Below are 14,566 nucleotides of genomic sequence, written 5' to 3'. Positions count from 1 at the left end.
GAAAAGTGAATGATTCAAACAAGGCGTAAGTGCTTTGTATCTACTTGGCAGAATTCGCAAATGGAAAGGCAGATGTGAATAGAACCACTAAAAACCAGGTACTATCCAGGTTTATGTTATGGAGTTGATGCCCGTAGAGCAGTTGCCTACAGAAAGAGCAGTACCTGGAACATAGGAGCCAACCTTTGTGCTTCAAAATCTGTTTCTCCCATAGGTGTGTTGAAGTATTCGTTATAGTCAATAAACAGTTAAAATCTAATTCTCTTATGATAAATTTTTGATGAAGTTTATAATAGTAACCATCTTTCAGTTTTGGAAATTTTTTTTTTTTTCTAAAGTTTATGCATCTGGATAAAAGGTTTATTTGAAAGTGCTATGAAAGACTTTAATGCCATTTAAGATAATCAAAGTTTAGTAGACTCTAATGACTATTTTTACAGGCGGATCAGCTTGTGACACTATATACGGAACTAAGAATGTATGTCGAGTCTTATGTATCATAAAGAAAATTCATCACAAGGCCTCATATGGCATCTTCATCATCTGGATCTCCATTTTCTTGAGGTAAGACACTGATTAAGCTAAGGTTATAGTACAGAATGTTTGTTGTGAATTGCCCAGCGCTTGAGGTACCCTTTGCCTCTTGTACTAAGGTTATTGTACAGAATATTTTTTTAGTGTAAATTGCCTGGTGCTTGAGGTACCCTTTTCCTCTTTTACTAAGGTTATTGTACAGAATATATTTTAGTGTAAATTGCCTGGTGCTTACGGTACCCTTTTCCTCTTTTACTAAGGTTATTGTACTGAATATTTTTTGGTGTAAATGGCCTGGTGCTTACGGTACCCTTTTCCTCTTATACTAAGGTTATTGCACAGAATATTTTTTGGTGTAAATTGCCTGATGCTTGAGGTAACCTTTGCCTCTTTTAGTAAGCTTATTGTCCTGAATTTTTGTTGTAAATTGCCTGGCGTTTGAGGTACCCTTTGCCTCTTCTAAGGTCTTTGAAAATTAAGGTGACAGTGGGGTTATAACCCCAGCAACATTGAGGTTCCTTCACTCAGAGAGAAAAGAGAATAGCTGCAATTCCTGAATCCCGATAAAAAGAGCTATTTTAAACACAAGACTTGCCTGGTAGTTATGTATATAGCTTATGTCCCTGACGTCACAGCAGAAAATTCCAAACTCTCGCCGATTGGATAGCCAGGTGTACTACTTGTGCACCCCTAGCAAGGATCTAGAAACCATCTCATGGATATCCATATTTTCCCTGCCGCCTCAGCGGTAACATAGTTTGAATTCTTTCTCGCTGTAATCGGTATATTTACAGTTATTTTGGTGATGTACAATTTACTTTTAGCCTTCGCTGATTGGGTATTGTTTTTACTGAGTGTTAGTGTTTTAAAAACGGGTGTAGACTTTACACATAGGTTGGGAGTTCTTTCCCCCTACTGTAAAACTAATGTAAATACTCTTTAAAACGTGATGGCGGAGATCGTTTCCGCCAACTCTATTACGTCACGTTCGTGTGACGTAAGCTATGATGTCACAATCGTGTGACGTAGCTACATAGTACTACGTAGTTTGTTGATATATTCTTTTCTTTGCACTTGTAAAGAATGAAAGGAATTCTAACTTATAATAAGTATTTTACTTGTAATAGAAAAGACTTCATTATTTTTAAGAGAATTTTTGTCTTATTAGTTTTCGTTCTTTTAATCACCGATCTATTTTCTAAGATTAATAGAATAGCGTATTGTTAATTTTTACGCTGCGCAGTCTCATGACAAACGATGCAGTTCCAACAATTCTTGGATATTGTTGTTTATTTGTTGGGATTTCAGTATTTTTCATATTCACGTTTGTTCCAATTGAAAAGTGTAGTAAACCGCTATTTTTGGAACCCTTTAAATTAAGGGTTGTTTACATTTATATACGTGATCGCTTTATCTGTTCATTTTTAGCGTAACAAATCCTTATTTTAAACATAAGACTTACCTGGTAGCTATATATATATAACTACCAGGTGAGTGTGTTCAAAATTTATTTTGTATGAAAATAAAATTTTTTGGGAATCCTTAAGAATTAAGGGTTGTTGACATAATATATATATGTTATTCCTATATCTGTTCATTTGAATCATTTAGCTTATAGTTATATGTAACGGACGGTTTAGTGTGTTCAAATATTTATTTTACAATAGAAAATATTTTGTTACAATTTGTATGAATAAGAAATGAACGATTTTGCATTCTTATTCAAGCCCTTGGCTGAGATTAAGATCTCTCACAACGGACAGGGCTTAGTCTTTTGTGTAAGAGCTTAAAGTGCAAGTTTCAGTGCTAAATTAGTGCAGTGAATTTTTTCAGCACAGTGGAGGATGCGTCTGCTCAGTTCTGTCGTTATCCTAGCCTTAGACCTCTTCTAAGCTCCCCAGCCCCTGGGAGAAGGAATGTCGTTCGGTGAAAGGAAACGAGAGAGAGCCTAGCTATAGCTCTAGAGCAGACGTCACCTCGAGCGTTCCGGTTGACGTTACCAGAACGCTCGCCCTTGTATGGGAATGTCTCATACTAACACTGCTGGTTGAGTCTTGTATTGCATTTCAGGACGTTTGGCGCCTCGTCTTTCAGGACGCTCGGCGCAACATCTTACAAGAATAACCTATATAGACACGGTTTTTTGCCCCAGAGTGCCAGGCGGCCATGAGAACCCTCTGAACGGAACTTTTTTAACCGTATGTGCCGAGTAGCATAATGTAGATCATTTTGCTAGATCGCTCGACGCCTAGTCTCTAGTTTTTTAGAAGGTCAAGACACATGCAGTTGGTGCTGTAACAACTTCAGTGGCCTTCAAGCAGAATGGATTGTGACAGAGCTTTATGGACACAACCTTTTGGAGGAGTAAATCTGTGTTCACCTCACAATATTTGAATCTTGTCCAGACTCTTTATGAGGACGGATACACTCTGGGACCACTACGTTCCCATATCCTAATACCTTTTTCTTCTCTTGGAACTTTTATATTTTTATGGTGGTTGTGGCGATTGCGACAGTCGCCCACAATCATTGATTTTAGTCATGTTCTATTTGTTCCTTGAGAGTGCCCCGGAACAAGACCGGTTTGACAGCTCCTAGAGGTCTTCAGCCTCCTGGGTGGATCGCTGGATCTCATAAGGAAAGTTTGACAGAATGAAAGGATTCATTGAAGTCAGCTTCCTTATCAGGTACGAACCCTTAACTTTGTTTATTAACGCTTAAGTAAAATTCCATCTATATCGGCTGTCTCTAACCCTCCACCAAAGGTGTTAATCATATATATAAATAACCACCAGGTAAGTCTTATGTTTAAAAATTTTATTTTCATTATAAAATTTTTTTGAACATACTTACCTGGTAGTTATGTATAATTAAAATCCCCCCCTCCTCCCCTCTAGAGACTAGAGGCATGGAAAATATGGATATCCATGGGATGGTTTCTAGATACCTCGCTAGGGGCGCACAGGTGGTACACCTGGCTATCCAATCGGCGATTGGCGCGAGTTTTGAATTTTCTGCCGTGACGTCAGGGACGAAAGCTATATACATACCTACCAGGTAAGTATGTTCAAAAATTTATTTTATAATGAAAATAACATTTTGGGGAATGAAGAGGGAAGAGGAGTAGGGGGAAAGCAGGCAAAGAAAGAAGTGTAAAACTCTTAGGATTCAAAAGATTTAGTTGTAGAATTAGATAGATCTGAATTTTAGCTTGAGAAGAAAGCTAAAAAGGAAGTGGAAAAGTAATAAGTAGGAGAGAAACCTTGGTATAAAAAAAAATTCCTTGAACTTTGGTAGCTATGACACTACCATTGATTGACATAATATAGTCTGGCATAATTTTTTCTACGAATCCCAATAAGGAATTTCTAACAGACAGGATATAAAAAATAGCAACCCACCTGAAAACGTTATTAAGCATGAGAGAGATGTGGGTTTAATAATGTATAATTATTGTCTGTTGTAAAGAATTAAGAGGGGAAAATATTGTTGGTAAAGTTGAGATATTTAGCATATATGCAAGCCTTTTTATATTTATTATTTTCCTCTCATACCATTCATTGCCAAATATAGTTTAGTTTTGTCTTATTAAAATATATCGGTTTTGTCTTGCTAATGGGGCATTAGCAAGACAAAACCGATATATTTTAATAAGACAAAACTAAACTATATTTGGCACTGAATGGTATGAGAGGAAAATAATAAATATAAAAAGGCTTGCATATATGCTAAATGTATTTTATTCATAATTGAATATGATGCAGAGGTTTGTATTAAACATGTATGGGATATTGTCTGGACTAATTTCATGATGCATCATTGCTTAAGTAAAATTGATGTCAGTAGCAGTAAGGAGCCATTGTTCATATGGGTTAAAAGGCAGAACAAAAAAGTGCAAATAATTTGTTAAATTTAATTATTAAGGCTAGCTGCAACTTCTGTTCAGTAGATACTAGTTGTAAAAGGTCACGCAGAATATATCTGAAGCCAGTGAGCCTCATAGCTTGTTTGATACTTGGGTTCCTAGAGGTTGTTTTTTTTCATCAACCACTGTTACTCCTTAAATCTAGAATTTAAGTTTAGTTATACAGTGAACCCTCGCTACTTCGCGGTTCGACCATCGCGGATTCACCACTTCGCGGATTTTTTCCATAACCCATATATATACAGTAATATATATATATATATATATATATGTATGCATGTATTTATGTATATATGTAGGTATGTATATGTGTATACATATAAATATATATATATATATATATATATATATATATATATATAAATATATATATATATATATATATATATACACACACACACATATATATATATATATATATATATATATTTATATATATATTTATATATATATATATATATATATATATATATATATATATATATATATATATATATATATATATATATCTATCTATATATCTAAAGTAGGAAGATGTGATGTAGTTCTAAGGGAAAAGTATGGGAAATATGTCTGGGTAATAAGCAAAGCTCTACCTCCAGTTTGTTTCTACATTATGATCAGAGATAAATGTAAACAAAACATTGGTTGCCATTTTTTATCGTGCTTTTTAGCATGTTTAGGAAATGCATGATATAAAATCACCTTTAATATTTGTGCCTGTTTTAGTTTAGGGTACTGTAGTACATGCATTAAGTGTTCTGTACATTAAAGGGTAGTTTGTTAACAGTACTACGTACAAGGGAAGGTTTTAAAAGTCTGAATATACATGTTGAATAAATAGGTAAATATGGTGTCACTACTTCGCGGATTTTCACCTATCGCGGCCGCGACTGAAACCTATCTACCGCGATAAACGAGGGTTCACTGTACAGTACTTTTTACTTTTCAATTATCTTGAATTTCATCCCCAAATCTCATAAAGAATTGACCATACTCTGCAGCTCAAGACTTTCTAGAATAACTTTTCTGGGCTGTAGCTTTTATTTATGTCTTTGACAAGGCATACTGGAAGTCCAAAGTTTTCATAGATTTTAGGTTCTTGTAGTAGAAAGTTTCCTTGGAGTAGATTAGTTGTGGAGTATGGACGCATGCTAAAAAACCTCTCATTGTCGTCCAAGATCGTTTTGTTATTTCTTCAATTTCACATAGTCAAAATAAGTATTAAAAATTCTGGATTGAGAATTTAAAAGGTATACAAAAATCAAATTGGGAAAGGTGGTCTCAATGTTAATTTATTCTATATAATTGCAATTAGCACTTACGGTATTCCTTAACAGAAAGAAATATTTAAAGGAAACTTGAAATAACCTTAGGAAAGTGAAATATAAGAATCCCTGTCAATTAGGCTTCAATTCTAATGTATTATCCAGAAGGTTTTTTCTAATAACTAGTTTCTTGATATGGAGTTAGCTAAAGTAGTCAGCTGCTGCTATCTTAAAATGATTGAACCCAACAGAAGAGTAATATATGAAATTAGGACAAAAATAAAGGGTAACATATCCATTAATTCTCTCAATTGCAGGTTTGGGTAAGCTTTAACTAATATTCACAGTAATTTTTAGTCTTGAAAAGGATTTAGTCAGGTCAATTAATAAAAAATGAAAATAAAATCAATGATAATGGTGTTGATGAGGATAATCTGGATAATAACTAGTAATGATAATAGTAACACTAATTCATGTATATAGACTTAATGACATCTACCATGTGATCAAAGTTCTTCCTATAAAATTGTGTATTATAATCCTTGAGAAAAGTGTGGGTAATGAAATGCAACATATTACAACATGAGCCAAGCGTGGCTGTGCAATCAAAAGCCCTATTTGGTTACTGGAGCCTGACTGTTATAAGAAGCTTGAAGCTAAGTTATATATATCTTAATGACATTTTTTTTTATATTAAGATTTTAATGGCTGGCTGTTGTAAAAAGCTTGAAGCTGAGCTATATATATATCTCGATGTCTTTATTCTTTAATATTGTTAATAAAGACTTTAAGGTATGCCATTTAATTAACTCATTTCTCATTATTTCAGAAAATAAACTGCAGGTTTTCGGGAGGAATCTTGAGTTCTACGAAGTTATAAAATCTGCAGAATGTATGACTTGACAATTCGTGAAGGAAAGGATCCACAAATTTTGAAGGAAATAATGCTTTTGTAGCATTACAGTAGAGTAGGTGTTTCATGAGTACAAAATATGCTTAATTGGGATAAATGCACAAGTGTGGAATGGTGATACTTGTTTAAATGGAGTCGAAACTACAGAAAATTTTTGCATTAACTCAAAATAACTAAATTGAAAATTATGGTCACTTTTCTAGAGATGGAACGAGAATAGTGAAATTATAGTTGAAATTGAAGTTTGTACAATGTCCTTACCAACAGATTTCCATTACAAAAAATAGAAGGAATTTTGGAATTGCTGTACAATCTTTTAATCATCTTGTAAATTTTTTTTTTTTTTTTTTTAAAGTCTTGCAGTTTGTTGATTCTGGTTTAAGTAAATTTGGCATTTAACAAGTAGAGTGAGTAAGTAAGTGGGAGTAAGAAGTTAATTATATTTAAAATTAAGACGAAAATTTTGGGAATATTTGGTGAATTCAAGTAAAATTAGTGAAGAGTTTATGGGAAATTTCTGCACTCGTATTTTGCTACCAAATTGTATGAATATTTTGAAATTGTCTGATACAAGTTATATAGCCAGGTCCAAGTAATAATAATAATGATAATAAAAATGATGATAATGATTATAATGATAATCGTAATATTCGTAATATTCTTAATATAATATATAATAATCATAATCATATAATATATCATAATAATCATAGCAAGTCACATAATTTGATTATATATCTTTTTAGATAAGTGATTAATACAATTTGGTTATCTTTTGCCGTAACGACAAACAAAACTTCAGAAAGATGCCCTTGATAAATTACTATATATGTCCAACACTTTATATCTCTCTGCCCCAACTTTTACCCTTTTGTAATAGAGGACTATATACTCTTGCTTAAGGCCTGGTTATAACTCATTGTCTACATCCTAATGTTTTTGCAGCTGATCGATTTTAGTGTGACATAACAAAATTAATTTGTTTCACGACTCCTCAGGTGTCTTCCGTGGATGTCTAATGGAATGAATGGTGATCAATAAAGTTTCAAATTGATCAAGATATCATCAAAGTTTCAAATTGATCAAGAAAGCTTCAAATTCATACATCAAGATCCCAAGAAAAATAGAAGTTTCTGCAGCAATAGGATATTGCATTGTGTTAGAACATAGCAGATGCATTTTCAAGCTAAAGAAAGAACCTTGGGTCCAATAGCTCAAAAAATATTTTAAAGTACCATAGTCCCAGTGAACAATTTAGGTCATACTTTTGCAATATGTGATTGAATTGGTTATTGTCATTTTGAAGAACCCATTGGTTTTGTATATACCAGGTAGTTCAGTATACCAGTTCCATAATGTCAATGATGGGCATGCTTGAGATTCAAGATATGTTTATTCAAATAAGGTTTGTCAGATAACGGGGAAATTTACTATTTCAAGGTGCACAATCTCCCAAAATTTTAAATGAAATCAGGTAGCTATTAAGTTCAGTGCATAGTTATCTCCCGGAGATGCAATTTTTCTCTACAAAATTTGTTAAACTAATGAGGTACAGTAATTAGCATAATTTATAGTAGTTTTCTTGAAGTTTACATGCATTATTGCAGGTCATGCAATAGTTAGAAAGAATAGGATTGATGTTTTGCAAACATTAATAGTAGTTAGGAATAGTTTTGTGACATAGCTGGGCAATAGCTAAAATGCCCAGGTGTTTCTTGGCAAAAGAAATACAAAAAGAATGATAGTTTTATGCTGTTCATGGTGGAACTAGCTTTCCTTATAGTATGGATTTGTAGTTAGGGTATTCATTGGAATTATGGCAAAGTTCAGAATGAATATGCAAGTCTTGCTTTTCTTTGAAAATTCATAAGCATTAGTGTTTCAATACTTAAATTTTCAAAATTTTGTTGTAAGTGATATTTCAGGCTGAAGATCTTAGTTGGAGTTCATGATAGGAAATACATGTATTACGAAGGGTTTAGCCGTTTCGAGAATTTATAGTTGAACTAGCTTCTCTTATGGTATGAATTTGTAATAAGGACATCCATTGCAATTGATTAATGCAATTAATCAATAATAGTAAAGTTCAGAATGAATTCTAAGTCTAGCTTCACCGTAAGGTTCATTAGCATTAGTGTTTCAGTACAGTACTTGAATTGTCAAAATTTTCTTCACTGCAAGTAGCATATCAGGCTGTAGATCATAGTTACAGTTCATAATGGGAAATATTTAAGAGGTTTTATTGACAAACGCAGAATTTGTCATAAATTTCAAGGGTTCTATAGTTATGTAAATTTGTTTTAATTTGCCATGAAAATAATGCATCATGTTAAACTTTAAGGATGTTTTGATAAAAGATTGTTTTAAATTTGATTTAGAATCTTATCAAAAGCCTTGTTTTAAATTTTATTTGAATCTTATCAAAAGCATCGTTATCATGGCATATCCACATATTTCAAGTCACTGCTGGCGGATGGATATCCCAAATGGAAAATGTTACTTCTAAGGGAGTTTAGCATTAATAATTGCATTTTATATGTATAGGGTATGAAAAGTAAGCAACCTTAAATTAAAATGGCTTATAAAGTACACTCAAAAGTGTTTGCTATGTTTATAATCTTTTTGAAGGTATTGAAAACTCGTTGAAGTTACCCTAAGAAGTGTAGTTTAAACATATGAACAGCTAAATAACTTCAAACTAAAATTGTTGCTTCAAGAGAAGTTTGATAGGCGTGTTAAGATTTTACTTAACTATTCTCTAAATTAGAAAATTGTCTTATGTAGGTGTTTGATATAGCAGAGAATAATGTAGACATATGAACAGATATGTAAACTCAATAAGTACTTTTGGTAAGCGTACCCATATAGACAATAGTTTTAAGTTAACTCAAAATGGGTGGATGTTTCATGGGATTTTAAATAGTGAACAAAGATATCTCGGATATTTATTAGAGATTGATAAGTACAAGGCATCAGTTATGATAAAGTTGTTCTGGTTAATGTTTTTTTTGAAGGAATTCAAAATCATCTTAAAAGTTTAATACCTTACACCAGAACACTATATATTATTATAGACTTTTTTTTTTGTAAAAAGGAAACTCGTTGATTATAGATTGCTAATTTATTTGGTTAGTTGCTCTTCAAATAGATGTATGCGTAAAGTATCTACAGTACTAAGTAGCTACATGCAATGTAGTAGACTTTGTAGCACTAGTGATATTTCGTGCAGTTAACAGGAATAAAGTCTTATTCAAATTGGTTTTGCATCTTAGGAATAGTCATTTCAGGCAGTGTTTAGAGTTGTATTTTAAAAAGAAAATACTAGACATTACAATTTTTTTTTCATTTTGAGAATAGAGTACTGTAATTTCAGGTAGCATTTAGAGTTGGATTTTAAAAAGGAAATACAAAACAATCTTGCAAATGTATAAATGTGAATGAATGTCTCGAGAAATAGGCTTTTAGTATTCCTGATTTATAGCGATTGTAGATTTTAGTTCCTAACGCTGCAGTGTCTTGACATATGGAGTATATTTTTAGGTTAAGGAATCATTTTTATGTGAATTTTTAATGTGCTTCACACAATTCCCATCAATCTTTATAAGCTTTTTATCAAGTTAAAAACTGAAATTTGCAAATTCAAATGACGAGGAAATTTTGTAATAGCAATTTGTACAATAATTTTATTGTAAAATGGACTTCTGAATTTCAACTCTGTTCTCATCATCACAATAGGAACTTGTGGGTGATTTGCTCCGCTCAGTTCTAATTAAGTCTAAACCTAGTGGGATTAATGAAATCTAGTGTGTTTGTAGGTATGTCTTAGTGTGGCCATATAATCTAGGTTTGAGATTTTTTGAAGGAAAAGAATGCGTAATCCATTTCTTTGTTAGTAGCTATAAAAGACCATAAGATAAGAGACCATTCTGGGTATTCATTGTTAGAAATGGGATCCCCTCTTTCTCTCCAAAGCATATTTTCCCACTGCAATATGCTCTGTCCTCTTAACATGCTCCAAAGCATTACTGCACTCTTTACACTTAGGCTCTAGTTATCTCGTATTGAATGTTGCTACTTTAAAACTTCTTATTCTTGACATTCTGTTAACTTGGCAGGATTATGAATTATGCTTAAACATGGGGTGTTGATATATTAGTGTTCAACATAGATTATATTTAAATTTTAAAGTTTCATTTCCAATTTCGTGAATAGTGAACGTTTTGTATTGGAATTCAGTTAGCCTACATTTTTCTTGTCCCAGTTTTTAATTAGGAAGAACTAGAGCAATTTCTTTAAACAATGCCCCATAGAAAGCGCTGAAAATTATTGCGTCTTGCTTCCTGGTTGAAGTTAAAGTACAGAAGTTCCATTATATGAAATGTGTAGACAGAAAAATTCCGAAAGAATGTACGTAGTTAGAAAAAATTGGAAAGACTTTAAAATAAAGAGAGCTCCTTGGAGTCAGCATTGCGGTGGCCCAAGGGAGTGTTCTCGGCAGGGAGTAAAAAGCCAGTTATCAGCTTTTAAGCAAATTCAAAGACCCTTTTTCTAAGCTGACAGCTGATTGCTGAAATGGTAGAATCTCCCCTTCCCTTGTGCTCTCCCAGGTACATAACCGTTTTCTGTCACTGTTGGAGACTATTTAGTCCCTTTCTAATTTAAGAGAAAACTGCTATGCGCAGAGGTCGTTGGGGCTGGTAAGGTTATTCCCAAGACGAGCCATCTGCTTATCTTCTCTCTCATTAATGACTGAGATTTTGTACATAGGCAAATACTTATTCATACTTGTAATGGATTTTGGAACATGACTTAAAAATGTGTAGTTATTCCAATCGAATTTGTGTAGCAATGTCAAAGAGTAATTACCTCTGAAAATTCTTGGTATAATTCCTATATGAATAACACATGAGGAACTTTACTGGGTTTAAGCACACTCTTCGATATTTTACTTTTGTTTTTCTTGAGAATTACCACAGGTCGTTTTGTTGAGAAAATCTGTTGTTTCTAACAAAACCTCATAGAAAACTTAGGATTAATTTTTTTTTGTGATTTTGTCTTGTCGGTAAATATTTAATGTGAAAGCGTTTGTTAATTTTAATTCAAATCTCTTGACTACTTGGTCTCAGTCAATTTTGTGTAAATTTGGTGATTTGATATGGAAATTAATGAACTATTAGAGCCTGATTTGCTGTTTAAAACTAATTTTGTAATTATTGCTTTGTGTGAATTTGATTGACGGTACCACATGCTGATTTTTACAGTATACGTGAACTGTATTTTACAAGACTATGGTAAGTGTTGATATATTTTCATATCTTGTCAGATGTCTGAAAAGGTAGAAATTAGTAAATTGAGGTTTAAGTTTAAAAGTTATTCCTTGAGTTGAGGATATAGCAATACAGTACTTTATTTATACTTGGACACATGCTGTTGTTTCAAAAGGTGATACCATCTTGAGGCACAAGTAACTCAAAAGGTGATACCATCTTGAGGCACAAGTAACTCATTCTCTTAGGCTCAATATCTATTAAATTTACTTGATATGAAGGAGGGATAGATACCCTGATGGCTGATTTTAGAAATTGTTGGAGAAATTAGACAGTGGGGTTTGGTTACTGGTCTTGAAGGTATCTTGATGAATGTCTGCCTTGGAGGGGATAGAACGAACTATTAGGGAAGTCTTGGAGGGAATTTTGTAATAACTATTCATTAACGTTAGAAAATTGCACCGTCATAAAACACCCACTAAAGTGTTTACGTTGGAACCTTAATGGCTTTGCTAGGCATCAATTGTTCACTGAATGCAAACGCTGATTTAGAGAAACTATTTTCCTCTCCTTGAATAGTTACATGGAAACCTATCACCTGTACAGGTCACCTTTCTAAGGAATTAAGTGATATGGAAAAGTCTTTATCATTTTGCAAACCAGTGACTTTAGTTTTAGTACTTCTAAAATTCGTGGTTAAAAAGTATTAGATTAGTCTTTCAGAGTAGGAAATGATAAGATTGTGTTTTTCTTCTTACTTTGTATCAGTAAATTTTGCTGCACAGGTTGTCTTGTTAGCTTGTGATTGTCGAAGGTAAATCATGACGCATTTAAAGAAGTATCTATTTGTGGCGGTACTGGATTCGCCAAGAATTTGTTCTTGATCTAGTTTTGGAGAAAAAAAAATGTTCATGACAATGGAGTATGAAATTCTGAAAGAATTAGGTTTTAATGCTTTTTTTTTTCATCTAATTTAATATTCATCCATTGTGACATGGAATTTGATGTTCCTGTTGGTGATGATTACAGAGTGTCGAGTTCAGAATGAAGAGTTCTCAAATGTATTACTGTTCCTCCCTTGGTCAGTGTCCTATCTGTCTTGTATGCCTTGCCATGTGTTTGAAATGTCAAATGAGGATTTCGGGATATATGGGCCTATTGTCTGGTGTGTTGCTGCTACCTTTTTAACGTGATATGTTTGACTGCTCCGGAACAGTAACCCCTTTAATATTCATTTTCCATACAAGGGTTTCCTTCCAGGTTAGACTTTGGAATTTTACATTTAAGGTTTACTTGGTTTCATATTTGTAGCTCTTCTTATGGTCACTGGTCCTTCAGTGGCTGATTTTTTGTTGTCCCTATAACATTTAGTCGGGAGAAGCTCCTCAGGCATACAGTTCACACAATTCAGAATACTGTAGTTGATGTTTGGTGAACATAACTTCTATGCTTGTGCATCCCATCCATTCCAGAATCTTGTGCGTTGGAAATCTGATATTTTCATTTATGGCACATAATTTTCTGCGAACAGGAAATATGAGTTTCTCAGTTGCTTAAGTTGTTGTCAATATGAGTCCAGGACTCTGCACATTACAGTGGATAAAGTTGAATCCTAACAAAAGTCTTAAGATTTTAAGTAGGTCAAGTACAGTGGCTCTTCAACATCCAGACCTTAGCATTGTATGATTCTTGATTGCAAATTTACTTTTGAGAAACACGTCTGGTGTGTCTTCATCGATTGCACAATAAACTGCCATATTGAGAAGATCTTATAAGATTTTTGGTGATTAATCTATCCTGTTGAATTGTTTTAGCTCTATTTTACCGTGTTTGGAATATTGTTTTGTTCGGTCTTCAGCTACTGACTCTCGTCTTATTTTTTGGACAAAAACTAGGGATCTACTGAATTGGGACGTGAATCTGAGCACCGTCGCTCAGGTAACTCTTTATCCTAATTCTGACCATCCTTTGCATTCAGATCTTCCCAGATTACCACCTAGTATCGGCGTCAATGACCTTCGATGTCAGGATGCCAGAGAACTTCAAATCACTAATTAATTCATTCATTCATTACCACTTAGTACATAGAACTAGTTATACATTTAATTCTGAGTCTTGCCTTCTCTATCGTAAGGCGGACTAGTTATACATTTAATTCTGAGTCTTGCCTTCTCTATCGTAAGGCTCAATACTACAGTGTTCTAGAAGTTTTATTCCAACTGTGCTCAGATTGGTGGTTGAATTGATGGAACATCTGAAGCTAAAACTTGCTTCAAATGCTTTTCTGTTGAACAGGTCAATACAACTAGTCATAAAGACTTGTTTCATGGTGAGTTTATATATGACTGATCTATATGATAGTATTGATCTTGATATATTTAATGTTTTCCTTATCAAACAATTTTTACTCCATTTCCTTTCTGCACTAAGCTGTTTTCCCTGTTGCAGTCCTTGGGCTTGTAGCATTCTTTTTTCCTACTAGAATTGTAATAATGATGATATTAGAGAAGGAATACTGCTTTATATACTTTGATTTTAGTGGACATTACTGGATGAAACAATGTTATGAAGGTATTTGAAAATTGGTGTGTATCAGTAATTCTGATTTAATTCTTGTCAAACATGCAGTTCGTTAATGTTGCTTGTTCCAAGGTCTGAG

This window comes from Palaemon carinicauda, chromosome 22 (assembly GCF_036898095.1).
Source record: "Palaemon carinicauda isolate YSFRI2023 chromosome 22, ASM3689809v2, whole genome shotgun sequence".
Taxonomy (NCBI): domain Eukaryota; kingdom Metazoa; phylum Arthropoda; class Malacostraca; order Decapoda; family Palaemonidae; genus Palaemon; species Palaemon carinicauda.
The sequence above is the reverse complement of the archived record's forward strand: the minus strand, read 5'-3'. Positions refer to the sequence as shown.